The sequence below is a fragment of the Ambystoma mexicanum genome, chromosome 6p (assembly GCF_040938575.1).
Source record: "Ambystoma mexicanum isolate Mex_15411 chromosome 6p, UKY_AmexF1_1, whole genome shotgun sequence".
In the NCBI taxonomy this organism is placed as follows: Eukaryota; Metazoa; Chordata; class Amphibia; order Caudata; family Ambystomatidae; genus Ambystoma; species Ambystoma mexicanum.
The window spans coordinates 769,662,424-769,689,449 of NC_090935.1; the positions used below are offsets into that span (position 1 = coordinate 769,662,424).

The 27,026-nt window shown below is 46.8% G+C and overlaps 1 protein-coding gene across 3 annotated transcripts in view; it reads right to left on the reverse strand.

The window, feature by feature from the left end:
* Nucleotides 1–27,026, reverse strand: part of MCTP1 (multiple C2 and transmembrane domain containing 1) — a 3,303,831-nt gene that overhangs the window by 1,297,026 nt on the left and 1,979,779 nt on the right. The window lies entirely within an intron of this gene.

The following is a 27,026-nucleotide window of genomic DNA, read 5'->3' on the forward strand; positions in this document are numbered from 1 at the left end:
GCACCACCCCCCTGCCACCTGTAATCTCCCCTCGCCCCTACTACACCCTTCCAGGCCTCTGTCTCATCCAAAAGCGCTGGGGGTTTGGGACGATCGTCCCCCTTCCCAACACCCAACATTATCCCATTGCTTGCTATCTTGTGTTTCCCCCACTGCTTTTTAATAATGCACAGTAGCATCCTTATCTTACTGAAAGTAAGTCTAGTGTAGCGGGTGACTCGCATGTTTCAGAAATGTGGTTTAGTGCATCCTCTGTGCAGATCCTTTAGGCTATCCGCTTTCTCCAGTCCAACCCATATGGAACCTAAACTATGTGGCTGATCTGCTGATCTTGGGAAAACCGCACATGTTCTGTACTAGTCTCTGTGCAGCGTTGACTATAAAGGCATTGCAAAGAAACACTCTGTGGCAAATATGGTCATTTCATAAAACAATGGGGCTCATTATGAGTCTGGTACAAATACAGCTGGAATTCCGCCCCAGTGGTATTACCGTTATCGCCACGATGAGTGGCGAAATTAATGCTGTATCATGACCTGACGGGCGTGTACACAATCCACTGGCAGTAACAGTAATACTGTCCGGCGGTATTACTGCCGACAATGTCTCTCTGGCGGTAATACTGCCCAGATTCAACTGTTTTACTGTTACCGCTGGCAGATCCAGCTGTATTACCACCGAACGGTATTACCACCAGCGGAATTAACATCACCACCAGTGGCAGGCATCTTTAAAAATACAATCCACTCTGAATCTCCCATTTCCTGTTGCCATCCAGACACCATACTAGGCAGATCATCATGTCACCGGATAAGGGAAAGTCTTGCCTCCCTGAACTGAGGCTGTGCAAGCCTAAATTCTCAGAGAGGGAGCTCAATACACTGGCAGAGGAGGCAGTGCAGCAAGCAGAGGAGCTTTTTTGGCAGCAGGCAGCAGAGGCAGGCTGCTATATGGACATCCATCCAAGACAAGATGACGGCTGTGGGTACCGTTCCATGTGATGCGAACGACTGCCGTAAATGTTGGAATGACCAGAAGTCATTGGTCCGCAGCCTATCCTCACGCCACAGGGGGGGAGAGTGCTGCCACATGCGGTTGCACAGTGGAACCCCTCACCCTCATGCCGTTGGAGGAGAAATCCAGCTCCATGTTCCATATGGAGGGCATTGAGGGGATCGGGAGTGCAGAGGCCGGAGCAGGAATCCACGGCGATGGCGGTAAGTCTATCAGACCCCACGTACATGTGAATGCAGTGGCCAGTAGCATGTACCCCCAGCATGAATGAGCACAATGGCCAAGAGACTGCGCAAACACATGGCAATCACAGCAAATGCACAGTGAGTAGACACATGTGCCAGGGGAGGCGGGGAAATGTAGTAATGCACATGCACTGTAATGCACAGTGAAATGTGCATGCCAACACATGGAAACATGACAAGCACCCATGTGTGCCATGCTAGTCCATGTTGGCAAGTGAAGCCCCAGCGCACCCACAGTAACAAGTGACCTAGGGAGGCCAACAGGCAATGTGCACATTCATGCACCATGTACACCCTTAGCAGGCACTACCTCCACCTAGTAGTATCAGCACTCATCTGCCTAATACCACCCATTCCAATCATAAATCGCGATCAATGTTGCATGAGTGTCTTGCAAGCCCGCTGATATGTCTGCAAGATGACTGACAGCCTATCATTGAACACCAACAGGTGCAGAGTTCACGGACAGTGGAGAGGCAAAATCCTCCACTGCTGCCACACCATCCACCTCCACCCTGGCACAGGCTGGTCCCATAGGCAGTGGGTGTAAGCAGCAGAGCAAGGCAGCAATGCTGACAAATACCACAGCAGTGGAACCTCTGGTAGGTCTGCAGGACATCACCATCCTCACTATGGTGTCCAGTGGCCCCTCCATTGGCCTGGCAGGTGACAACGCTGTCACTGAAGCTGCCACAGCCACACCACATCCGGTACCTGTGGCAAGCCACACTGCTTCAGTCCCCGCTTCCTCTCCTACACGTCAGGGCACCAGCAAACCCTCATCACCATCTCAGGTAGTGCATCCCCAACACCATCATGGCACAAGCAGTGATCGCACCACTGAGGAGGAGCAGGAGGAGGAGGAACAGGACATCGGCTTCGGCTGCCTGTGCTTCAGCCTAAACCCACTGCACAGCCCACCACCTCTGCCCATGCACAATATGTCAGCCATATGGGCACAGCTGGATGTCATAGAGTGGTGGCCAAACATGCCAAAGGTTCCCTTGATAGGAGAGCCTGGTCCAGACGTGTGCCTCATTGTAGGGCACCTCCTGTTGGGTCTGTGGATTCCACGCAGGTGTCATCAGCCATGGTAGCTGGTGGCCTCCAGAGTCACCTGCAAGGGCAAGGTGTAAGTCACAGAGCATTGTGGATGGGTTACATATATAATTATATAATTAGTTATTTATAACATGCTTAATACCCAGAGATTTCTAAGCACGTACCCGGGGATCGAAACTATGTTGCTCCAAGTTGTCTTGCTTCCAAGGCGAGCGCGTTGCCCCTGAGCTATCCTCCCTGTTACAATGGCATGTTGATAGACAGGCTGTGCATGCATTTCACAAGTTTTGTCACACAACATGATTTCCCATGCCAATACTTGCATATGCAGACATTCACTCAGGGGGCACATTTGCTCTGTCGTTGAACATCATGCACACAGGTCACAGCCAGCACTCGTCGCTTTCAGGGTCTGTGATTGACAGGGCAGCATGTCATGGTGCCTGTGTTGGGCATGTGCGCTGGTCTGGTGGGTGTTTTGTTGTACTTATGCAGTTTGCCTGCGTATAATTCCATGATGGCTTCACATCCATGGTCACCTAAGTGCATGGCATTACTACTGCCAGTGTTACATTCCTTTATTGCAGTGTTGAAGCTTATTGTTCCATGTATAGGGATGTGTGATGTTGCATTGCGGTTCTGCTAGTCCTATGTGTGTGTTGCTAGTGTGTTTGGTGAAAATTCATTGGCGATTTACTGCAGCATTGTCACTCATATCCTTGTCCCGTGCATTTCATTCTGTCATGTGCGGGCTGAGAATGTAGGTTGTGCATGTACAGGGCCTTGACTGGGTAAGCATTCTTCAGTTGTGGTATACCCCCCCTTTCACATGGCATTGCACTTGCGCTGCGAGAATAGTCTGTGTGATGACACTTGTACTCACCCAATATCCACGCCCGTTGCCATCTGTGCCTCCATGTATCCAGGCAGTGTGCTGTTCTGCAGGCCCATGGCATTGTGGGTTGAAAGCGGGCAGAGCAGTGTGTAATGAGGAGGTCAGGATCGCAGGTGACCTGGACATTCAGAGAGTGGTACTGCTTCAGGTTGTGGTATAACTCTTCAGATGCCTGGGGGGGGGGGCACCAACCCCACATGGGTGCAGCAATCACGTTGGGCATGTGTGCTGCTTCAAAGAAACATTCCTTTATGCATTCTCCAGTGTCTGGGTGGTGGGCAGGGAGATGTGCTAGTAGACATGGGCTGGAATGCTTCCAGCACATGCACAAGCACAACTGAAAATGCGCGCTGGGCCATTCAGCAGGTCCACAGTGTGCCTGAAGGTGCCTGTTGCCAAGAAATGCAAAACTGACACAAGCTTCAGCAGTGGGGGTAAGGCTGTACTGATGTTGAACCTGCTCTTTATGTCTTCCTGAATCAGGGTGAGCAGCTCAGCAATGGTCTCCCTGTTTAGCTGGTATAGGTTGATTAGCTGGTTGTCAGTCAATGTCTAGGGTGAGGGCCTGACCCAGGGTGTGGGTGTTCGTCTTACATGGAGTCTGTTGCTTCTCCCCCTCCTCCTCCTCGCCTCTATATCCAACTCTTCCAGCCTCATCAGCACAATGCGTAGCTGAAGGAGCTGCTCTTCCATTTTCACAGAAGCCAGTGGCAATGTGATTGTGTTGGAACGTGTGTTTGGGGAAGGTGTGAGCAGTATATGCCCTTCCTGAGTGGATTGGGTGCACCTTTGGCTTCAATTGCATCCCCTGTATGCATTTGCCTCTACTTTTCAGGTGGAAGCAAATGCACTGTGCTTTGACGGTATTGATATGATATGAAATGACATTTATAACCTGCCTGTACACAAGTGTTTCTAGGCGCCACAAGACAAGGAGGGGGAAATCGAGGGAGGACAAAAGAACGATCTTACTAGGCCGTGTGTCATTCAGATCACGCAAGTGCAGGGAAGGGGAGAAAGTGCAAGTGGGGATGGAGATAATCAAAAGTGAAGCCAGCGGGTGGCTCAGTGCAGGTAGTCAGAAAGTGCAGTCAACAGGTGGCTCATAAGTGCAGAGAGAGGGGACTGTAGGGTTACAGATAGAGACCACAAATGCTGGGGGAACCAAGAGGCAGTGCGAGGTGCAACTGGACAGGCAGGGACCTTGGCCCAAGTTCAGAGGGTGACCAGGTGACCAGTGCGTGGAACAGGTGGGTCATCAGCGGGGAGAGGAAGAGAGAAAGCGAAAGCTGAATTTCAATGGTATTACCACCATATCCCTAATACAGCGGTATATACCGTTTTGTGATTTTGGCAGTAATTCAGTCAGCGTTGATACCATCAGCGTTAATTCCTCCAATGGTGCAACCCTTGGCGGTATTACCCTTGATGATGATACCGTTGCCTCCTAATTTGGCAGAATGCTAAAAGTGGCGTTAGTACGTTACCACCACTTTTAACGTATACGTATACCACCAGACTTGTAATGAGCCCCAGTGTGTGACCTGCTATCTTGCCAAGATCATAAAACATATATGTGTTGGACCATGTCGGGTACGGCACCTGAGATGTACCCTATTCAATGTTTTCACACATGTCAGATCTCAGGAAATACAATCAAACAACAAGTAATATAAACAAAAGATGTTTTTTAATAATAATTTTGCCCTTAATTGTGTTTTTTTGGGTCCTCGTGGCTACCTGTGCCCGATAGTGTGATGTTGCATACACACAGGGGTGGTATGCTGTAGAGAGGAGGTTGCCCTTGCACTAGGGTTTTTTGGGTGCAGGAAAAATACATTTAAAAGCACATGTAATTATTGCAGCATGTGTATACTGTTATGACAAGTGGAAATATTTCAAATTTATTTTTTCCTATGTCATCCAGTAAAATGGTAAAAAGGTGCTGCCGGTACTAATCAGGGGCACCATCTGCAAATAACCAAGCTGTCTCGGTTTTTATATAAACCCATTTTGCACTAACACAGAGTCCAGAGCTCTATTTGTTCACTGCATCTAGTAGCATATGGAGTACCACAAAAGATTACAAAAGAAATCCCTTTTGGAGTTTTCATCAAAAGGTAACACCACGGCCACTTTCCAGTGTACTTGTCAATTCCTTTGTTTTTGGCCGAGTGGAGGACTACCGGTTTCATTGGTAAGACAACGTGAAACACTTTCTTCAGGGCCAGAAAAGGTCAGGAGCAGGTAAGTCTTTAGAGGCAGCTCCAGTGTAGATTGAGAGTAGACTGCTTTTGATGGTTGAAGTGCCCCTCCCGTACTATAGTCCTGCCCGCTTCTGCACAATCTTCTAAAAAAGGGGGCAACTTCACCTGGAATTTGTATTTTAAAGTTGGGCGCTGTTAGTAGGGTGTTCCAACAAAGGACCGCGCCACGGAGAATGCATGCGTCTTCTTTCTCAAGTAGGTGCCGGCTGTGCTTGTCACGTGGTAACTGGTCTGTTGACTTTACAGCGCGTGAAAGGCAGGGAGCTGCAGCCTCGCAGTATGCAGCTGGAAGGCTCCTGTCTCAAAGTAATGGTTTGTTTATTCTGTGACCCGGGCAACCGTGACGTGGAGGAATTCGAGTCCGGTGCCTGGGTGCGCCATGTTGGAAGAGCTCCTATCCCTGATGTTGACTCTCCTCCACCCCATGACACGGGGGCCTCCCGATCCTCTGCAAATGATGGGAACAAGCATTCCTGTCTACTGCAGGGAGCTGAAAGTCTTGTTCCCTGGACCAACGGGTTCAAAGGTAAGAAAAATGTATTTTCTTTAAATGTGTGTGCGTGCATGTAAGTGTGTGTATATGTATGTTATGTAACGTGCATTAATGAGTGAGTGCATGATGCGGCCTGGATGTGCCTGTGTGAGTGTATGGTGAAAGTGTGCACACCACAATGTATGGGTGGCTGGGTGTGCGTGTGTGAGTGTACGTGAAAAGGTACACACTTAAATATATGGGTGGCTGCCTGGGAGTGCCTGTATGGTGAAAGAGTGCACACTTAAATGTATGGGTCGCTGCCTGGGTGTGCCTGTATGGTGAAAAAGTACACACTTAAATGTATGGGTGGCTGGGTGTGCGTGTTTGTTTGTGTATGCGTATGGTGAATGGTGTGTGTGCTTGTGTTAAGGGGCTCAACAAAACCTAAATTTCGGGAGACCACTAACCCTTCAAATGTTGGGAGAGGCGCTAACTTCACGAGCGGTGGGGGAGTGGTATATTTATTCGTGTGGGGGCATCTAACTTCTTTACGCATTCTAATGAGACTATTCTAGTGCAGCTTCAATGTTATAAGCAGTTACCTCTTTCCTTTAAGTCTGAAAGCACCCACTTATGGACTGCTGTGAGAATGAGCAGTCTCCTGTCCCCTCTCTACCCTTCCAATCACTCCACTGGCATGCAAGTACTAAACCCATATCATGATTTCAACTGCCTAAAAACGAACAGTGAAATGCTTTACGTTAGTATTTGCTGGGCCTTTAGGAACAAACACAGGTGCCGTTTAACAGAGAAGAGGACTAAAGCCCAGTCAGATCAATGGTATTGTGCTGCTGCTTGCGTTTGAATCCATGATTAATTATTGATAATCTTCATTACTCGTATCCCCATTCTTCCTCATCCCAGGACTTGTGTATGAGGCACTGTGCCTCATACAGAAGTACTGGGATGAATTAGTGGGATATGGAGTTAATGCCTGGCTTAGTTACCTGTAATCTTCATTACTTCTAGCCCACTCTTCCTCATCCTTGTACTTTATCTATGAGGGATAAAGGAAGAGGGATATGGAGGTAATTCTGGGCCGTTGTGCTGATTTTGAGGGTTGGAGCAGGTGGTTGGAGGGAGGGGGTATGTGTGGGAGGCAGGGAATGTTGGATACATTGTATTGGCAATCCATCTTCAGGCTAAGCAGGCATGATATGTGCTAATAGTGGCTAGAGAGGCATTTTGGTGCAGCCAGTCTGGTCATTTCTTAGTTTGGCTTGACTTTCTTTAACTGGGCATCGCTGATTAAGCAGTTCTGCTCAATGTGTAATTACCTGGCTAGACTGACTTTTGGTTGCTGCCAGTCTAGCGGTTTCTTACTGTGGTATTGTATATTTTTCTGGGCATCTGTGATAATATAAACATAAGTGTTACTGCTTTGACTGTCATTTTGGTGCAACCAGTCTAGGTATTTCTAAATGTTGCCTGCCATGCTTTACTGTAATATGTTATTACGTGTCTCGACTGGTCTGCATTGTACAGCCAGTTGGATATGTTTTCATTGTGGCATGTCATTTTTAATAGCAAAGCATTCCATTAATGAAAGCATTAATGTTCCTGTGCACTGTTGGTGACATGCATGTATTGAATTTCTGGACTGGTGTTACCCTACAAAACAATTGCAAATGCTCTGGCTTTTTAGCCAATTTTTCTCAGAAAGTGTGCTGTTTGATGCATTAAAACACACACGTATGTATGCTGCTCCAAGCACAGTGTGCAGCATAACCTTGAAGCAGCGCGCTCGTGCGTATTGCGCAAGCGTGGCAATCTAGGCCAGCCCAGAGTGTGGCGCGACCCATGATTTGTTGCCGAACTGGAGGGGGCCCCCTCAGCATGGCTTGCAGGAGGGCCCCCAAAGGCAGTGTTACGCCACTGCATGTAAGCTTGCAAAAGTTATTGTAGAGTCTACTTTTAATTTTACAAGCTTACAGTAGACTGACTGTCTGCAACTTCTGCTGCTGCCCCGCGCCTTTGCATAATGAACGTGCCCAGGCCGGGTAACAAACCGCACGTGACCTGCCTGCGCAGTGCACTGCTGCACAGCTTCAGCATTCGTTTTCAGAACGAAGGAGAAGCCAGGCAGCGACGCATGCTCCAGTAACTCTGTGCTCATGACAGGGTGTGTGTTATCGAGGGAGACCGAGTGAGAACAGGCTGAGCAGGCAGCAACTACCGTAAGGTAAGTCAGTCAAGTGCCTCCCTCCCTCCTCTCTGAGGTGCAGGGCGGCATGGGGAGGATTTATTGGAGGGAATGTGCGGCTGTGCCAATTTCAGATATAGTTTCTAAACATTCACAGCGCATTGCAAAACTGATCAGGGAATCCTGGCCTCTTAATGTTTCATTGAAACATTAAGAGGCCAGGATTCCCTGATCAGTTTGCAACGTGCCACGCGTGTTTATAAATTGTATATCTGACATTGGCAGTGAATTTATTTGGGGTCAATTCAATGTGCCAATGTCAGATAAACAGTTTCTAAACACGCGTGGTGCATTGCAAAACTCATTAGGGAATCCTGGCTTCTTAATGTTTCAATGAATACGTTTCTCTGCAAAGAAAATTACAAATTCTATGTATCTATAACTGCTTCCCAAAATGAGACCCGGTCCCCCAGCTGGAGGTGACATCTATTGCTGTGACACTTTGTCCTTTTTCACACTCACTCAACATGCTTACCATACATGGAGCAACAAGAAACTCTGTTAGAACATTTATGATTGAGGCATTTCGTTATAGTGTACACTGCCAACTGAGTCATTTCTAGGTGATCCCAAGTAAACATATATAGAAAATAATGCACAGTGGGGGGTCACACGATTCACCCAGGATCACACAATCTGGCGAAGACTGCATTTTCTCCCAGATGCCCCTGTACCCCAGGCCTGACTTGCAAAATACAGACACAGCCAGAGATACCAGCCTAACATTGTATATGAAATCCTCATGAAACCATATAAAGTAGAATGAGGATGAGCCAATCTCAAGAAGGGCCACTACGTGGGATGTGTGCTCTTTTCCATAGTAATGTCTAAGGTAGGCAAGGGAAAACACTTGATGTATACTCTAATATCAGTAGGCCTCACTTAAGGCACACCCCTCCACATCTTCCCACCAACTCACACTTGCTTGAAGTTTGGATGGTACCACACCTAAAGCTTGTTCTCTGACATGAGGGCTACCTGCATTTCACTAGTTCAAACTCAGCAGCAGGGTCCACTTAACCTTTCATAAATTCAGTGTTGTTCAAATGAGGGTAATAATACCTGTTATTACATTCCCTAGAAGCTGAAAGCATCTAGCATGAAGAGCTATCACCAAAGTGTTATTATATTCCATAAAGCAAACTACTACCAGCACAGACATGAACTCTGTCCCTGCCCAAAATAAATGAATTGTTGGTTCCTATCCTGCGCATCTCTTAAAAGAAATCAAGCGCTAATCTTCTGTAAGTACTGGCTAAGCTTCACCCTGTTTTATTCAGCCTGGCTGTTTCTGTCAGTGTACTTGAGTGGTCGCAGTGCAATCAGATTTTGGGGGTAGAGCCTCTGCAGTATGTGGATTTAGTGACTTCTGTGTCTGTCCCCCCTTCAAAATATACATGCTCCTGACTCTTTCTTAAGAGTTAATGCTAGCAGGTATCAATGGGCCCTTTTAAGGTCATGGATCTGGCATGCCTGTTTCAGCATATTGTGAGAAGCTATATGGGGTGGTTGGTCATGCAAGGCGTGCAAGAGAAAACGTGTGAAATGTAAGCCAGGATATCGAGGGTGCGCTGAAGACGGAGGAAAAAGTGCTGAGTAAGTGTAGATGAGAGTTGTGGGGTGCTGGCCATGGGGGAATGGGAAGCGAGGGACTGGGGTGCAGTAGAGTGTGGGACAGAAAAGTGAAAAGGGGTAGAAAGGGTTCAGAGGGCATAAAAAGAGAGGAGCACGGGAGGGTAGAGATTGGAACAAGAACGGAGTGCAGATGAAAGATAGGGATGGTTTGCAGCACAGGGTGACCAGTGTGTGCAGGAGAGAGAGGGGTGCAGTAAAGACCAGAAGACAGGTAGAGTGGTGTAGGGCAAAAATGGCATAGGAGGTGCTTCGGGTTTTGCAAATGAGAGAGAAGTACAGACAAGTGAGAAAGTGCAGAGGGCAGTGTGTCAGAGGAGTGACTTGGTGTGGGGTGCAGCGACGGGACTTGAGAGAAAAGGGTGTACAGCAGATGAGAATGTGGAGTAGAGAAGGGTACAGAGGGGAGATTTGTACAAGGAAGAATGGTGTCTCGCCTCATGATAAAGGGTACAGTCACAAATGCGTCTTTTTCTAACGCTTGATCCATGCTCACGAGGCCTGCACGAGGATGATTAGAAGTTGTTTTTGAAATAAATGCAAATGTATACACTACACCATATCTATCTGCACATTGATTGCGCCTGGAAATACACAAAGTGGCCCCCCTCTCCTAGGTGCAGGCTGGCATGGGGAGGATTTATTAGAGGGAACGTGGGAGCTCGGGCTTGGCGCTCTCCCACTGCCCCAGTGCCATCTGCACTGCTGTCTGGCTCCTCTCCAGGAAGACAGTCACAGCAGGCTGTTCCTGCATCAACTCCCTTTTCACTCAATCCTACCTGCAGCCTAGGTCTGAAGTCAGGACTAACCCTAAATGAGTTCTATATTCACCTCTGACTTGTCCTGTAGTGGGAGAAATACAGTTACATTCCTACAGGTCCTTGAAACAATTATGAATGTCAAGAATAACGAGCATAATCAGCCTGACTACATTTCAGATAGTGCAAGTGCAATGAACAATTAAGGAGAAAAGGAGTGGATGAAGGCATCCCTGGAAAAGACATTTCTATTACACCAGTAGTATGTTCCCAGCTCCAATTAAGTTATTAACTACACAGGGCTTTGTAGTAAACATCCCTAAATCAGTGTCTTTATCAAAACCAGAAGTGGTACTTTACGTGCCCTTTATAGATCATTCCAGTGTTTTTTTAAAGGAATAGGTTACTTTGAAACACATTGCGCACAAGGGCTATACAAATAAACAATCAATCAAAAATCAATCAATCACTCTATTTGCACTATGCATTTCCTTCACTGAAGTCCTGCTAAAAACCAGCAATGGCAAGTGTTTGCTTGTCTATATGTATTGGGCATTTGCCAGGCACTGCTATTAGATGTTCAGGTACTTGCACCATTTTGCAGCCGCTACCATCAGTGGGTACCTAATTAAACTATGGCGGTGCTTGGTAAGGGCCTTTTCCATGCCTACATTAAAGCTCAAATGGTTGGTGTTGCCAACGCTGGATGTAAAATTGGGATGCAACTGCATTTTTGGTACCCGACACCAGCTGAATAATGAGTTGTAGACAAGTTTTAATAGAGGCCGCCATAAGCCATCTAGGTGACCCAGAAAAAAAGAAAGCAGAGCCTTGAGATTCAAAACAGCACTTGCTCCGCTATCCATGTAAATCCAGTGAATACCCTGGTGCCGAGGTGTGATTGCAGCCCATACACTGCTGTAAAGGGGCACACTAATGTCCCATCATTGAGGGTTCAAGTGTAATAGGATTTGATGGGTTGGAGAAACTCCATAAAGCATCTGCACTTAAAGCGCAGGTGAGAGTATTATAAAAGATCTCTCTAAAGGTCCATCGCTGGGAGGATTTTATACTGTGAACTGCTTTTCTTTTTCTTAATTTTCTTCGGTTTTCTTTCCTTCTTTTCTCTTGTTTTATACAGTGATGATATATGTAATTTATTATGTACTGCTGTTTTAATTTTTGCGAAAAGTCAAGTTCTTGACTAAAACACAACAAATGAATTAAAAAAACAAAGTCCCCAAGGTGTCCGCTGTCCCCCCCAGAATGTATGGGTCTCCTACGCAGCCTCATCTCTACAGCATAGCACCCCTGTGGGTATGCAACAACATCACACTATCAGGCACAGGTAGCCACGAGGACCCAAAAAGAACTCAATTAAGGGCACAATTATTATTAAAAAAAATCTTTTGGTTATATTACTTGTTGTTTGATTGCATTTGCCAAGATCATAACCAGATGGTTCCACCAGAAGGCCGCTTGGCTGTTAAATGAATTATCTGTATTACTCTATGGTAGTTGCTTTGCTAAAATAACTCGTGGGTCACACCCACCACTCTCAATGTATTTCAGTTCATTGATCAGAAAGTGTAGCAATAAAAGAATGTGAAAGAAAATCTCGGGAGGGTAGATGTGCACATGTATAATCTCGGGAGGGCAGATGTGCACATGTATAATCTCGGGAGGGCAGATGTGCACATGTATAATCTCGGGAGGGTAGATGTGCACATGTACAATCTCGGGAGTGCAGATGTGCACATGTATAATCTCGGGAGGGCAGATGTGCACATGTATAATCTCGGGAGGGCAGATGTGCACATGTATACGTGACTTATTATTAGATCTTCATGTTACAGGAACATTATGTAGTCAGGTAAGTGAAGTCTGACAAACAGCCACCACAAAGCACCTCCAGCTCACAACTCTCAGAACATTTCCAGCTGCGCACTTACCAACATTCTGCATGGCATCACTCCTATGTGTCATACACAAACATTATCAGACAGCCCACACACAATATCTAAGACATATTCTCACTAACCACATCCTCCCTCCTCCACAGGTTTTCACAGGTCCCATTCAAAGGGCATTTGCAGTACATAGTTTTCTCACAGGGTTTGATGTAACCGTTCTGTCCACTTGTTGTGTGGAAAGTGTGAGAGTTTGAGCAGGTTTAACGTCCCCAAGGAGAATTGACAAGTGCTGAGCGGGTGGTTCTCCGTTAAGCTCCCTCATCCCTCCGGATATGCAGATCATAATCTAATGTCAAAAAGGGCAGTTTCAACATTTAGTAGCGAGGCTGAATGCTTAGGCTCTCCACTACTTAAGGTGAATGGGCTATCTGATATTACAGCCTAGCACATAGATGCAATCCCAATAAATAAAGTATAGTCACTTAATCACAGAAAAAACACAAAATATTCCTTAACTAAACTGGATATTCAAAAGACATAACATAGTAAACATATAACTGATCTTAAAGCAATAATCAAATAATGTAGGTTTAAAATGCAAATATAGGAGTATCTTACTCCTGCAAGCCCCTCAAGCAACAGTGGCTGTGAATAGGAGCTCACAAACACTATTACAAGTCTCTGACAAGCCTCTAGTAATCTTGGTCAAGAAGGATCTTTAAGAAAGTTGGGGCTCAGCTGTCGATTGCTCCGCAGTGAGTTGGCTTGATCAAGACAGGGTACTCATAGTTGAGAGTCTAAGAGTTTCACAATTACAGGCAAGCGTTCACTTACTCATTCTTAGGATCTTCACATGATATGGGCATGACACAGCACCTTTGGTCTAGACTGTAAAGCGATGTTCGCAAAAAGAAACAGTGCACAGGCTTCCCACACAGCTGTAAAGGTGTTCTGAGGAAAACACAATGTTTAACCAGAATGAGGTGCGGGGCAGCTCTTCCTCGTGGGGAGGGCTGTGATGCACTATTTTGGCTTCTCAGAGCTATGCAGCATCATATCTTCATCTGCTGGACAGCATCCAGACAACTGGACTTTCCTTGTCACAAGGGCAATCTGGGTGGATCATGCTATAAACAGCAGAGTGAGAACAGATCTGCTCAGGCGCTGAACAGGGACACCAGGATCCCCAATAAAATGTACGGGGTGCTCTGAAGGTTAGGTCACCCCACAGAGAAGACTCCAAGGCTGACCAGTGTTGAAGGGGCCGTTGGTGGATGGCACTTCGAGGGTGAAGCCCGGGAATGAAACCTCTTGTCCAACTTAACCCAGAGATGGCCTCCTATTCAGGAGGGCTCTCGTAGGGCATCGGGCAGTAAGAGCAAGTGGATCTGGATTTTCTGTATTTTGTTTTGGATTATTTTTTTAATACTTATCCAAATCCTGTTCCTGCTCCGACTTTAGGGAGCCGGCTTCCAATACTGGAAGAGTTATTATCTCGAGCCCTTGTGGACAATACACCAGACAACTGCGACCAACATCTTTTTACACAGTGCTCTCTTTCCCGTTTGGAGAGGAGAAGCTTGTTGACGGGCTGGCCAATCACACACGTGTCCACTCGGGAAACATTATATTAAGGGACTTTCCAGGCGTGAAATTCTACAACCAGGACAATCAGTCTTCATTCCTACAGTCCAGACATGTTCTAAGGAACAGGCATCATCTTCTTGCCTGTGCAAAAGAACGTTCCGATGGCATCAGTGAGTAACAGGAGCGTGTGCAAAGGTGGGGTGTGCTCTAGCCTTTGGGAATACCTGATCACAGTGCTCTTTGCCTTCTGCACAGCAAAAGCTGAGTTGGTGCAAGGTCTCGAGAACCCATCTGCAAAACAAAACAATAACGCCTGCCACACAAATGGCACCGGGTGCCATTGCACAAGGAATACTGTCAATCCATTGTAACCCTTCTCTGAGTGTCGCCTGTGGTATCTAGTACCACTGCGGCATAATCCACCTGAAGGGTTTGCACGCCACGAAAACAGGGGCCTTCTTTTGCAATGAAATGTGCAAAGGGACAATACTTGAGATTAGCATCTGGGGTTTCTGGTGTAGCCTGTCAGGTTACTCGGGACACAAGGTCGCATTCCAAGCAGCCCTTTGACTGCTCAGCTCGGCCTTGCCTTCCAGTGCTTCAGATCACATAAGAGCAAATGCTTTTGGAAAGTAGGTGCATTTGACACTATAAAACCTTGCATGTATGATGAGCGCGCCTTGTTTTTGAGACTTCTATTTTGAGAGCGACTGATTATAGAAGCTGACCTACTCTAGGAATTCCAACGTTGGCTTCCTCCACTTGCCCTGATTGTGTAACACTGGGGAAGTCACTCTGTCTCCCTGTGCTTCCACCACTTGCTGAAACTTGCAGTTTCTAGTCACAGGCCACACACAAGTAGTAAGCGCAAGGCAAACACGCACAATTTACATTAATTCACAATTTTTTCTCCGAGGCAACTGAGCAATGGGACCCATGCTTGCAGACATCATAGGCTACTCAAATGGAAAATGCTCACTATGGTGAAGCGAAGGCAACACATGACCACTTCTTCCTTCCTACTTGTCCCAGTGCTCCTTACAAAAGAGGACTGTGATGAGGAAGAGAATGACTCAGTGTAAAGAAGCTAACCATAAGGTAGTCTGGAAATTACCACTTTGTCCGTCTGGCTAGATCTTCTCATGAATAAAGACTCTGATGAGGAAGAGTAGGACTCAGTGTAACTTTATCCCCCTTCCTATATCTCTTCATGAATAAAGACTGTGATGAGGAAGAGTAGGAATTGGTGTAAAGAAGCTAACCATAAGGTAATCTGGAAATTACCGCTTTGTCCCTCTTCCTAGGTCTCTTCATGAATAAAGACTGTGACGAGGAAGAGTAGGAATCAGTGTAAAGAAGCTAACCATAAGGTAGTCTGGGAATATCCGCTTTGTCCCTCTCCCTAGATCTCTTCATGAATAAATACTGTGATGAGGAAGAGTAGGAATCAGTGTAAAGAAGCTAACCATAAGGTGGCCTGGGGATTACCACTGCGTCCCTCATCCGTGTCCTCTTTATGAATAAAGATTGTGATGAGAAGGTGCCAATCTCAGTGTAAAGAAGCTAACCATGAGGTAGTCTGGGATTTGTCCGTCTCCCTAGATCTATGCACGAATAAAGACTGTGATGAGGTAGAGAATGGCTGAGTGTACAGAAGCTAACCATAAGGTAGTCTGGGAATTACCACTATGTCCCTCTCCCTAGATATCTTCATGAATAAAGACTGTGATGAGGAAGAGTGGGAATCAGTGTAAAGAAGCTAACCATAAGGTAGTCTGGGGATTACCACTTTGTCCCTCATCCTAGATCTCTTCATGAATAAATACTGTGATGAGGAAGAGTAGGACTCAGTTTAAAGAAGCTAACCATAAGGTAGTCTGGGGATTACCACTTTGTCCCTCATCCTAGATCTCTTCATGAATAAATACTGTGATGAGGAAGAGTAGGACTCAGTTTAAAGAAGCTAATCATAAAATAGTCTGGGGATTACCACTTTAGATCTCTTCATGAATAAATACTGTGATGAGGAAGAGTAGGACTCAGTTTAAAGAAGCTAATCATAAGGTAGTCTAGGGATTACCACTTTGTCCCTCTTCCTAGTCCTCTTCATGAATAAAGACTGTGATGAGGAGGAGTAGGACTCAGTGTAAAGAAGCTCAGCATAAGGTATTCTGTGAATTACTGCGCAGTCCCTCTTTCTAGATCTCTTCATGAATGAAGACTGTGATGAGGACGAGAAGGACTCAGTGTAAAGAAGGTAACCATAATGTAGCATGGGAATTAGAGTCTTCCCTCTTACTAGTCCTCTTCATGAATAAAGACTGTAATGAGGAGGAGTAGGACTCAGTGTAAAGAAGCTCATCATAAGGTATTCTGGGAATTACCGCTTTGTCCCTCTTCCATGTCCTCTTTATGAATAAAGATTGTGATGAGAAAGTGCCATTCTCAGTGTAAAGAAGATTACTGATAAGTAACTGGGGCATTGCCAAACATAGTATCCGCAGCACTAAGTTGAAGGCACATGTGTTATAGCCCAAGCAAAATGGAAAAGGTGGGCCCACCATTAGGCGGGTCGCCTCATTAGTGTTTCTCTTAATCAACAATGCATGCTCTGCTAGTGCAAAGCAAATCGCCTGGAAAGTCCCCCACAAAAGGGTATCTTCCACTAATGAAGGGGTGATATCCTTGATGAATGCCATTTTAGGCAACTGATGCTGCTCTGAGGCTAGCCAGCAGAACCCGACAACTGAGAGCATACACATGCATAGACGTTTTGTGCATGTTGAAATACACAAGCGCACTCGTGCACGCGTGGGCACACTCACACATAGGGGTGTTGCTAGGTCTGGAAAAGATCCGGAGGTACACTAATGTCGGGATTGTCGGAACTCGGGTCTAGCTAGCCTTTTGGTTGTAGATCCTGAGATTCTATCCGGGGCTACATACAAAAGACCTGGGGCTATAGCCCCTTAACTAAGCCCCCCCCCCCCCCCTCTAGAAACGACTGACACACACTGTCATGTTTTGCCAGAGTAAGAACCAGTGCCTTTGTGGCAGCGCTCGACGTACGCCAACCCACGGCTGCCGTAACTGCCCACCACTGGCACTTCTCTAAAGATAAAACTGGCTGTGCTGCGCCGTTTTCGGGCGTGCAGGTCTGCTAAACAGAAAGGCCAGTTTTCTCTTTGTGAGCGCTGTGGCAGAGGGCCGGGGAAGAAGCGAAGCAAAGTTCCAAGCGTGTTTCCCGGACTCCTTCAAATTTCCATAGCCGGAGAATCTATCATTCGCGCCGGATCCTTTCAGTCCTCAAAAGAAGGGGAAAGATTGAAATGCTCTGGAGAGAGGTCCTCTTTCTTTTCTTTTTTTTTTAATGAAAGGCTGTATAATATATTTTCCGCAGGGCTGCGGCAGCAGCTGTCAGGGAGAGTGTCTTGGCTCAGCTCTATTACAGGCGAAGCAATACCCACCGTCCAATGCCACAGAGAGACACTGAGGGGCCAGCGCTGATTGACAGGTTGTCACCGTGACGTCTTATTCCATCTCTGTTGTGGAGAAAATTAATGTCACACCACCAGCCTTATGACTCGCTGTCATCTTGGAGCTGCTCACCTTTTATCAATGCTCTAAATAACATTTCAAGCCAATCGTCTCGCGGTGGACAATTCGGTCAAGGGACATTAAATCGGATGACTGCGAAATGTCATAATAAAAATGGAATGCTAACAACTTCTTCACTAAACGAGCTCCTCTGGTTTTAAACTGTGACAAGGGGGACCAAGGGTTCAGCAGACCCGTTCTGAAAAGGTCAGACAATCTCTCTTGGGTTCCCACTCAGGCATGCCGCCCCCCTACCTTCCCGATTCAAGTACCCTGGAAAGAAAACTAAAAGAGCAAGTGATAAATAATATATGTGGGCAGTGTGGCACTGTAGGCTCAACCTGTAATGTGCAGTTAATGGAAGAATTCCTTGGTTCAGCGCCCACCCGTTAAATATCTATTTTCAGGCGGACTCCCATGATCGAAGCATCCCAGGGAGGGGTCAACTCGTTAACCGCCGAAAGCTCCAGTGAACACTCAACCTCCCAATTATCAGGTGGACCTTAGAACCTTCACAGGATGGAGAACAAGCAGGGCCACGAGAGCTCTTCCGGTGACGAGGCAGTGCTACAAGGGGGGGGGGCACGGTGCTGCTTCACAGGAGGTGCTCCTAATCAGTGGGAGTGAGGCCAGGTCTGTAGTCGCAGCAGAGGGTACATCTTTGACCGGGACTGGGCCTTATGCTTCCCCGCAGGATGTGGAGATGCCATTGACAGGGGCCACATGGAACAGAGTGTCGGAACGACATGACTGCAACGCCTCAAGAGGAGGAGCCCGGATCCCACGTGGCGCCGCAACCTCTCAGTCAACACTCAAGCAGAGAGAGGGAGGGTGAGGAAACAGTTCTGTCAATAGGTCTAATGCACCTGGGAGGGGGTAAAGTGCAGGTAACTCAAAAACTGCAGCCATCGTGTGGCTCAGTGCAGGTAACTCAAAAACTGCAGCCATCGTGTGGCTCAGTGCAGCTAACTCAAAAAGTGCAGCCAACGGGTGGCTCATAAGTGCAGAGAGAAGGGACTGTAGGTTTGCAGATCCAGACCACAAGTACTGGGGGAACCAGGAGGCAGTGCAAAGTGCACCTGGACATGCAGGAGCCTGGGCCCAAGTTCAGAGGGTAGCCAGGTAACCAGTGCGGGGAGCAGTCGGGAGATCCGCGGGGGAGAGGAAGAGAGAAATGCCAGTGCCTCAGCAATATCAATCTGTTGCTCGCCCTCATGCTTCCCCTCCTCACCACCGACAGTGCGGTCAATAGGGACATAGTAGGGGGTGGAAAGGAACACATAGGAAGGCCATGCCCAACATAAGATTACAGAGGGGTTGCTTTCCATGACATGGTATATTCCACCATGCGGGACTGTATGGCAGCACCGACAACTTGAGCTTTGCTCTCATTGCTTGTGAGCTACCCATCTATACGTAGCGTACGTGGCATTGGTTTCATCGTGTCCTCCAGACAGCTCCTTGTTGTGTCTTCAAGCTTTGTCAAATCCCCAAACAAAATGCGATAAAAGAACATGATTTTCTTATTCACATTGGTGCCTGCAGAAAGGCAGCTTCCCTGGGTGTTTTTTTTCACTTTCACAGTCGGTCGAGCAGATATACAGCTTTCCCGGGGTTCTGCTTTGTGCCTCGATCGACTCCTCTCTGCTCACCCCTGAAACCACTTATATAGAAAATGGTATCAGTGAGCTGATGGAGCCTAGTGGGAAGCCACCAAGATTCAGAACAGCCCCGAAACTAGCAGAGTGCGTAGGCATGGGAGGGAAAACCTCCCACCCAACTGCAGGGATCTACAGTGGTTTCCTCCAGGGTGAGAGGCACCACGTGCCCCCACCGCCCCAGCCACGTACTGAAGGCATTTCCACTTGCCAATCGAATGGACCACCTAAGAAGCTTCACCCCTTAAACAGGGACTCCCTGAATTCTTTCATACAGTCATAATTAAGGAAGTGAGTTTTCTGGCAGGTTTAGCTTCCACATGTTCATGTTGCATCATGTACCTGGATTAGACATTTGTAAATGCATGGTTATGTGGACAGCTTGTCATTAGGTGGGCATCCATAGGTATGCCATTTTTTCTAAGGTAGTCACCTTAATATTCCCCCGTGCCACAGGTCACACAAATGTGGTATGTTAATCTGGTCTTTTCACTTTTATGCGCCTGGCCAGACAATACAGAATTATTCCTACAAGCCTTAATGGGAAAACTAGCCATGTCTATGTGCTCAGTCATATTCTGGATAGTATTAGATACCAGTGCATGCGATTTAACATCTACCTAGATCTATAAATATAAAATGGAAAATGTGTGTGTTTGTTCGTCATACAATTCCATACCGTTCCACCAATCTGCACCGAATTTTGCACAGCTACCTGTTAGGACCACGCCCTGGACATCACTGGCTACGTGACATGTAGACACCCCACCCCTTTCCCTGGTTTTCAGCCCCTGAACACATGAGATAGTTGCCTAAAAGCAGCAAAACATCAAGATGGTCATAGAAGGACTGGAAGGAGCTAATTTCAAGCATCTCAACGCGAGGGCCAAAAGCAGAGGTCCCTTTGGGACCTTGTTAATCACGTTTCAAGGCCATAGGATGCACCGTTTGTGAGATATTTGCACCGCAACATTTTGTTCCTTATATAATTCCACGCTGTTCCACCAATCTGCATCGAATTTTGCACAGTTACCTGTTAGGACCCTCTGGATATCACTGGCTACATGACATTTGGACACCCCACCCCTTTCACCAGATTCCAGCCCTGACAGTGCTCATTTTAAGGCACTCGATGCGAGGAACAAAACTCATGGGCCTCATCACGAGTTTGGTGGTAGCCCTTAAATCCGGCGGTCGCGCTATTATCGCCGGATTTAAGGGTCCGCCAAATCAGGGCTTCGGTGGATTTCTCCCCAGCTCTGAGCTGGGGGGAAATCCGCCGAAAATTCGCGCTATTACCGCTGGCGGGAAATCCACCGGCGGTAAGAGCGCAAAAATTCCCCATTGAGCCCAATGGGGAATGGGGCATTCCCGAATGGGCTCAGTGGGGAATTCCATTACCACCAAACCCGTGATCCGGCGCTAATAGTGCCGGGGGTTTGGCGGTAAGGCTAATACCGCCGGTGGTAATACCGTCAGCCTTACCGCCCAACTCGTGATGAGGCCCACAGTCTCTACGGGACCTTCGAAAACCATGTTTACGGTCCTAGGACGCACCGTTTCTGAGATATTTACACTGCAAGGCACCATTCACACCTCCCCTCCACGTCTGCTCTGGGGTATGTAAGCCATGTTTCCAAGATATTTGCACTGTAACGCACTGTAATGCACTGCACCATGCCAAGGGGTGGGGAGAGCTCAGAGAAGGTCGCAGTATGCAGCAGCACACCAACTCGCGCATCCTCTCCACGTCTGCTCCGTCATATGTCAGCCAGCCACACGCACCCATTCTCGGTGCAGTTTACTTCAGAGTGCGTAGCACATCAAGCGATAAGCGACTCGGAACAGCGACCTACAGGATCATTGATTTTCAAAAATATATGAGGGTGTAATTATGTCTGTCTACAAAACTTGTGCGGACCAGGTAGTGGATATCCGTCAAGGAGGACACATTAACACGTAGAGTCTCATTATGGAAGGTATCAGATGAGTGTGTGTTGGATTTAACACGTCAATTTTGTTTTTACCTGCAGGCATTTATGTGACACAGCTTCCCGAGACAAGTTCAAAACGTACAGAGTTTCCAGGCTTTTCCATATTTTCTAAATTGATTGTTGTATAAAATCTGTAACTTTCTAAATGTGTCGCAGCTGAAATGAGTATCTTTCAGAGACCTCCTCGTATAATTCTGGAAAACACTTGTGTCGATTTCTTTTAAACCCCACGTTTGCCAGGTGGGTGAAGTGGGTTCTGGTGGGGATCTATGCATCCTTCCGGGGGGTGTGGGGGGGTGTGGGGGGGTTCATTTATGTTTGGGGAGCTAAGGCCCCCAGTGACTTTTGGTAAGGGGCCAGAATGGTAGACATTCTCAAGTCAGCAGATTGGCATAATGATACAGTGTTTCACATGTTTTATTGTAAACATATTTTGGCATAATGATACAGTGTTTCACATGTTTTATTGTAAACATATTTTGGCATAATGATACAGTGTTTCACATGTTTTATTGTTAACATATTTTATGTGCTTATGACATTGTTCTTTCGCGGCTTTCTAGAAGCCTAATCGGAATTCCCCATGCTATGGAAAACCATTTGCTCCCAGGATGTTTACAATAGGAAGCCATGGTTCTAATAATGGCCTAGAGCCGAGTATTAAACACCCTCACTTTACCCAATGTTATGCTTCCTGGAGTTCCTTCCTTCTTTTCTAGCTGTAGGAAGACCAAACAACCAGGGTTTTTTCAGAAAGGATGGAGTCCAGACCAAGGGAGATGGCCTTGTTCTGTCACTGGGTTGTGGCAAGGATGGCCTTTGCGCTCTTCTTGCCACAGGTTCAAGCCTCATGAGGATAGGTGGGCATGGCATATAAAGAGGATGGGGGGGGGCGCAAACGACAATAATATGCAAAGCAAAGGAGCCCTATTGGCAAACATCTGAGGGGGATTGGATGGGTCACACGAAAAAGTGAATGATACAAACCATAGTCTAGTTCACATTTCTAATTTCTCTTAAGTGAAAAAAGAAAGTGCATAATACTCACCTCTGTGACATTAACAGAATCACAATGTTCCATTCTACATGTGCTGGAGCTGGGCCATATAACCGATGCCTTCCCTTCACAATTATATGAACAAATAAACAAAACGGATGGAACACCATGCTTCTGTAATTTGATTAACGTTTCCAAAATAATAAGCAAATGTCACACCATTTTACTCGGGATATCTTATAGCCCTATGCTAAACAGCTCGATAGTGGCTAGGAGGAAGGTACAGCTGCAATGTGTGGATTGTGGAGGCTGTTGTTACGCCTTCTTAAAGAAGCCGGCTTCCAGCTTTCATTTCAATATTGTTACTCACTTAAGTGTATATTGTAAATGTCCTCTTATAGCGACACCCCTCAATGGAAGTCATGCACCCCACACCTTATGTAGGCGATCGGGTGCTTTCCTACTATACCGCCATATCTTTTCTTTCTGTAACTACAATTTGTACTCATGTAAAACCTTCAATCTTAGAGCCAATGTACAGAAGAACCCTCCACCCCTACATACACAAGCTGCACCGAGACCTTCAGTGGTGCCTTTATAAAATGATCATGGCTTAGTACAGTGTTTTAAATCTTGACTCAAACAGCTATAAGAGTGTAGTTCTCTTTTAAAGACATGTACCATCATGCACCATCTAGGCAATGTTCCCTTTGGAACCGTGCAAGCTGGTATGTGTATTTATCACATTGGGGCTACATCCATAGTAGACGGAAAGCCCTCACTCTTGCCCCAGCATCGATCCTGCAAAGTCCAGTAAGGTTCAGCGCTCTCCCGCTCCAGGTTAGTGTATACCTTTTGCCCGTAGCATACATCATTGACAGTACGTGTAGGGCACTCATATTTTCCTGAGGCTTCAGGGAACATATAACACCTTGCCAAAGGACCTGGGAAGTGCTTATACCACATTGATATATCGATGACTCCTTATTACCTAAAGCTGAAACCTCTTTAAGAGGTCCTCGCTTTGTGCTCAGTGATCCTTCCTGGATACTAGGTCCACCCACACAAACATCTGCTTCATGAAGAAACAGAATTCCTTTCTCTTTAAGGGGTAGATTGAAATACAGAGTTGTTTCAGATACATTAGCGCTTCGATGCGTGTACTGGGTGAACATTGAGCTCTATAGATACAAGGCAAAGTGATCTAATTTCGAGGTCTGGGCTGTTGTCTAAAATGCGAGGATCTGTCCGCATTCCTGATAACCTCCCTAAATTAACTCTCGCTGTCAGAAGAGCAACACCCCGTCTTTATTGTGTTCCTTCTCGACTTGACCTACAGACCTAAATGGTCATTCCGTATCACAGTTAGGTGATTGTTATATCATGTTCATTGGGGAGGGGTGCACAAGGACCCTACAGCATTAAGAGAAGCAATGGAAAAATGATATTCCTAATGCAGTAGGAAAGTCTACTTTTTATCTCTCACTGGAGCACGGAATGTCCTCTGAATAAAATTCTTATTATAACACAAGAGTGATTTCATACCTTGTGTTTCCATGGGCAGGAAACATTATCACAGTCAGTTATATTACATTTCCTTCTGCAGACATAATATTGGAACACACAATTTGACAGTATGCTAAAAAGAAATGTTTTACTCATTTCTTCCAGCAAATAGCTTGTCCCACTTAAAGGAGATTTATGATTAGCTGGCTTACAGGTTGGAAATCCACCAGAATCAGAAATACAAATGTAACCATAAATGGACCCAAACTTCAAATTTCCATGTGGGGAGAAACATGGGCCCTTAACTTTGACAAAAGCTATCAGAATTGATTACATTAAATTAATTGTTTTAAAAATATCGTGACTTGGGTAGATGTGGTTTTTGCAGATAATATGGATGCAAGTGGTCTTCAGAATGTGGCCAAATGAAATAGAATTTTAGAATCCTTGAAGAAGCAAGATCAGAGATCATTGTTTTACAAGAATCTCATCTTAGGCACAATCGAGCAAACCTCTTTGAAGTTAATGAGTCTCTTCATTTTATTTATGTTCTAAAAAAACACAATCCCATTAGGTATGAACCACCAGAGCAAGCCATGATAAGTATGTCCAGTGGATCATGGAAGAATAAGGGAACCAAAATCTTGTCCCAACTTAGATGATTCACGTACAATAACTGATCTCACAATAATATTAGGTCAATATTCTTATTTGATTGGAGGGTATTTCATGACAACAATACATCCAAACCTTGATAAAAACATCAAGATATACAAATCCTGTTAAGAAAACCAAAGAATAAGGAATGCCCACTTGATGAGGATAATCTAAATGATTTCTGGTGCACAATAAAATATGACTGACTACACATTTAACTTTTATTCAGCAAATACATATCAATCCTATTCCAGGCGAGACTGTGAACAACTGAAAGGACTCTTATAAGGAGCCAACGTATCACCGAGAATGTCAGATCATAACCCACTAGCACTAAAATATGAGCACGGACAGGCAAGATGGACTTTGTATAGACGTGTTTTAACAAGACACATGCTTCAACACTTTCAAAAACAATGTTTTAATTTGCTGGTGAGTGCTACAACTGGTACATATTATGGGATACATTCACGGGATGCAGTTGCAGTCACAAAACAAACCTTTCTAGCTAAAAGCACAATTAACTATGCAAGAAACCGGGGGGCGTGGCTAGCAGAGCCATGGAGTAGGTCGCAGGACACTTGAGCTCCTGTGATCCGACATCGATCCTGGACAGAAACTGGCGTGAAACTAACAAAAAACTACTTTGCCCTGGAGCTGCCGGTGTGAGAAGATTTACGGCGTGGAAGGAGCAGTGCGTGAATAGACACGGGCCCCCAGGCGAAAGTGAAAAGAGTTCGGAATCGGACAAGTCAGCACATCCGCACAGCGAAAATGGCGCTGCTGCAGTGATGGAGGCAACAAAAGACGGCGATCGGACCTGACGAAAGACTGCAGCACGGGATTCCACACGCCTAAGAGCGTATGACTGTGGCCGTCCACACCGAGGCGGCTTGCAACATTGTAACAGTGAGCCGCTGTGAAGGAAAAGACAGTGACACGCGGCTACTGTATCGGGCGGCCAGCGGATGGTAGCGGAGGAGCATGTGGACGAGAGCTCGGGCAGTAACACGAGCGAGGGCTCGTAAGGCATAAGATATATCTGCCGCGGCTACAAAGGAATGGACAGGCTGCCACGGCATCGTGCGGGGGCCAGAAGACAGCCGATCGAAGATGCGCATCGGATGCAAGATGGCACTGGTAACATACTGAGAACAAAGGATCCAGCGCTACATTGAGTCGTGCAGCAGAGTGGAACCTGGCAAAACACAAGAGCAAAGCCGGTAGCATACGGACCGCAGTCAGTTACTGGACCGACCAACGCAGAGCAGATCCAGTGCACTGGCGTGAGTGCATCTAAATTACTGAGTAACGCTGCATGAAGAGGGGGCGTGGCCAAGCAGCCATGGAGTAGGCTGCACTATCCGTGAGCTCCGTGATCCGACGAGGTGATCCGAAGGAAAAACGCACGCTTTAGCAGAACATTTTAACCTCAGAGCACATGGATAGGTGTGGGAACGGATCAGGCACAGTCTGAGTGCATCGGAGGACTGCTGAAAATACTGTAGCAGAAGACGCGCTACTTTGTATAGGGAGCCGGCGCAGCGAAATGGTAAACAACAAGATGGCGGCGGCAGTGAACAAAGGAATGCTCGGCGAGCAAGTGCCACGGCCCGCAATGATAGGGATGGGCAGCCCGACGGCGGCTTGAGGACTGCAACTTGCGGTGCCCTGAAGTGAGCAAAGTCGCGCGCGGCCCAGTGACGGATGCCCAGCACTCGAGTCCCGGCGAAAGTGGAAGACCTCGCCCGGGACGAGCAGAGGAGCTTTCTCCCCCCTGCAGTGAGGCCCGGGAGGCATGGGAGAGAACGGGCACGCGACATGGTAGCGGCGGAGAATGACCGGTCCCGCACTGCGAGCCTGACATCTGAGTGAGCGTGTGAATGCCTGGAGTGCACGGCATAACGGGCTGCCGGAAAGCAATGGATATTTTGTGATTTTTAAAGTTGGTAGTAGGCAGGCGGACGAACAATTCACAGTAGCAGCTTCCCTGCACGACTAAACTGCTCAGTGAAACACGGGCCGGTAGGCTGCACCACTGGGACACTGCAATGGGTATCCAGTAGAACTGTGGGGGATGGCTATGGCTAAGGGGTAGTACTGGGTACGGGTGGCACTGGAAGCAGATCCCATGGACTTGGGCGCACGCAAGGACTTGAATATAGTAAAGTGCATATATAAGTGGTAATTGTACAGTTAAGTGTGTAGAGTTTATAGCAATCAGGAGCGACAGGATGTGGGCACCCTATCCCTCATATTAGTATTAGTACTAGTAGGCTAGCCAGTAGGGTGGCCTCACCCCGCGGAGCATCGAGTACAGGCGTCTGCCAGAAAAGTGCTAGATGCGGGGGAGCCTGAGATCCAGGGATGGAACTGGGCAACAGTTGAGGAAAGGGATATGGGGGTTAGGTGGGAGGATGGGGGGAGGGTGGTGTGGGGAGTTGGGTGTGGTTGGGTGGGATAATGGGAAGGGAGGGGTGTTTGGGGTGTGTGTAGTTAAGAGAAG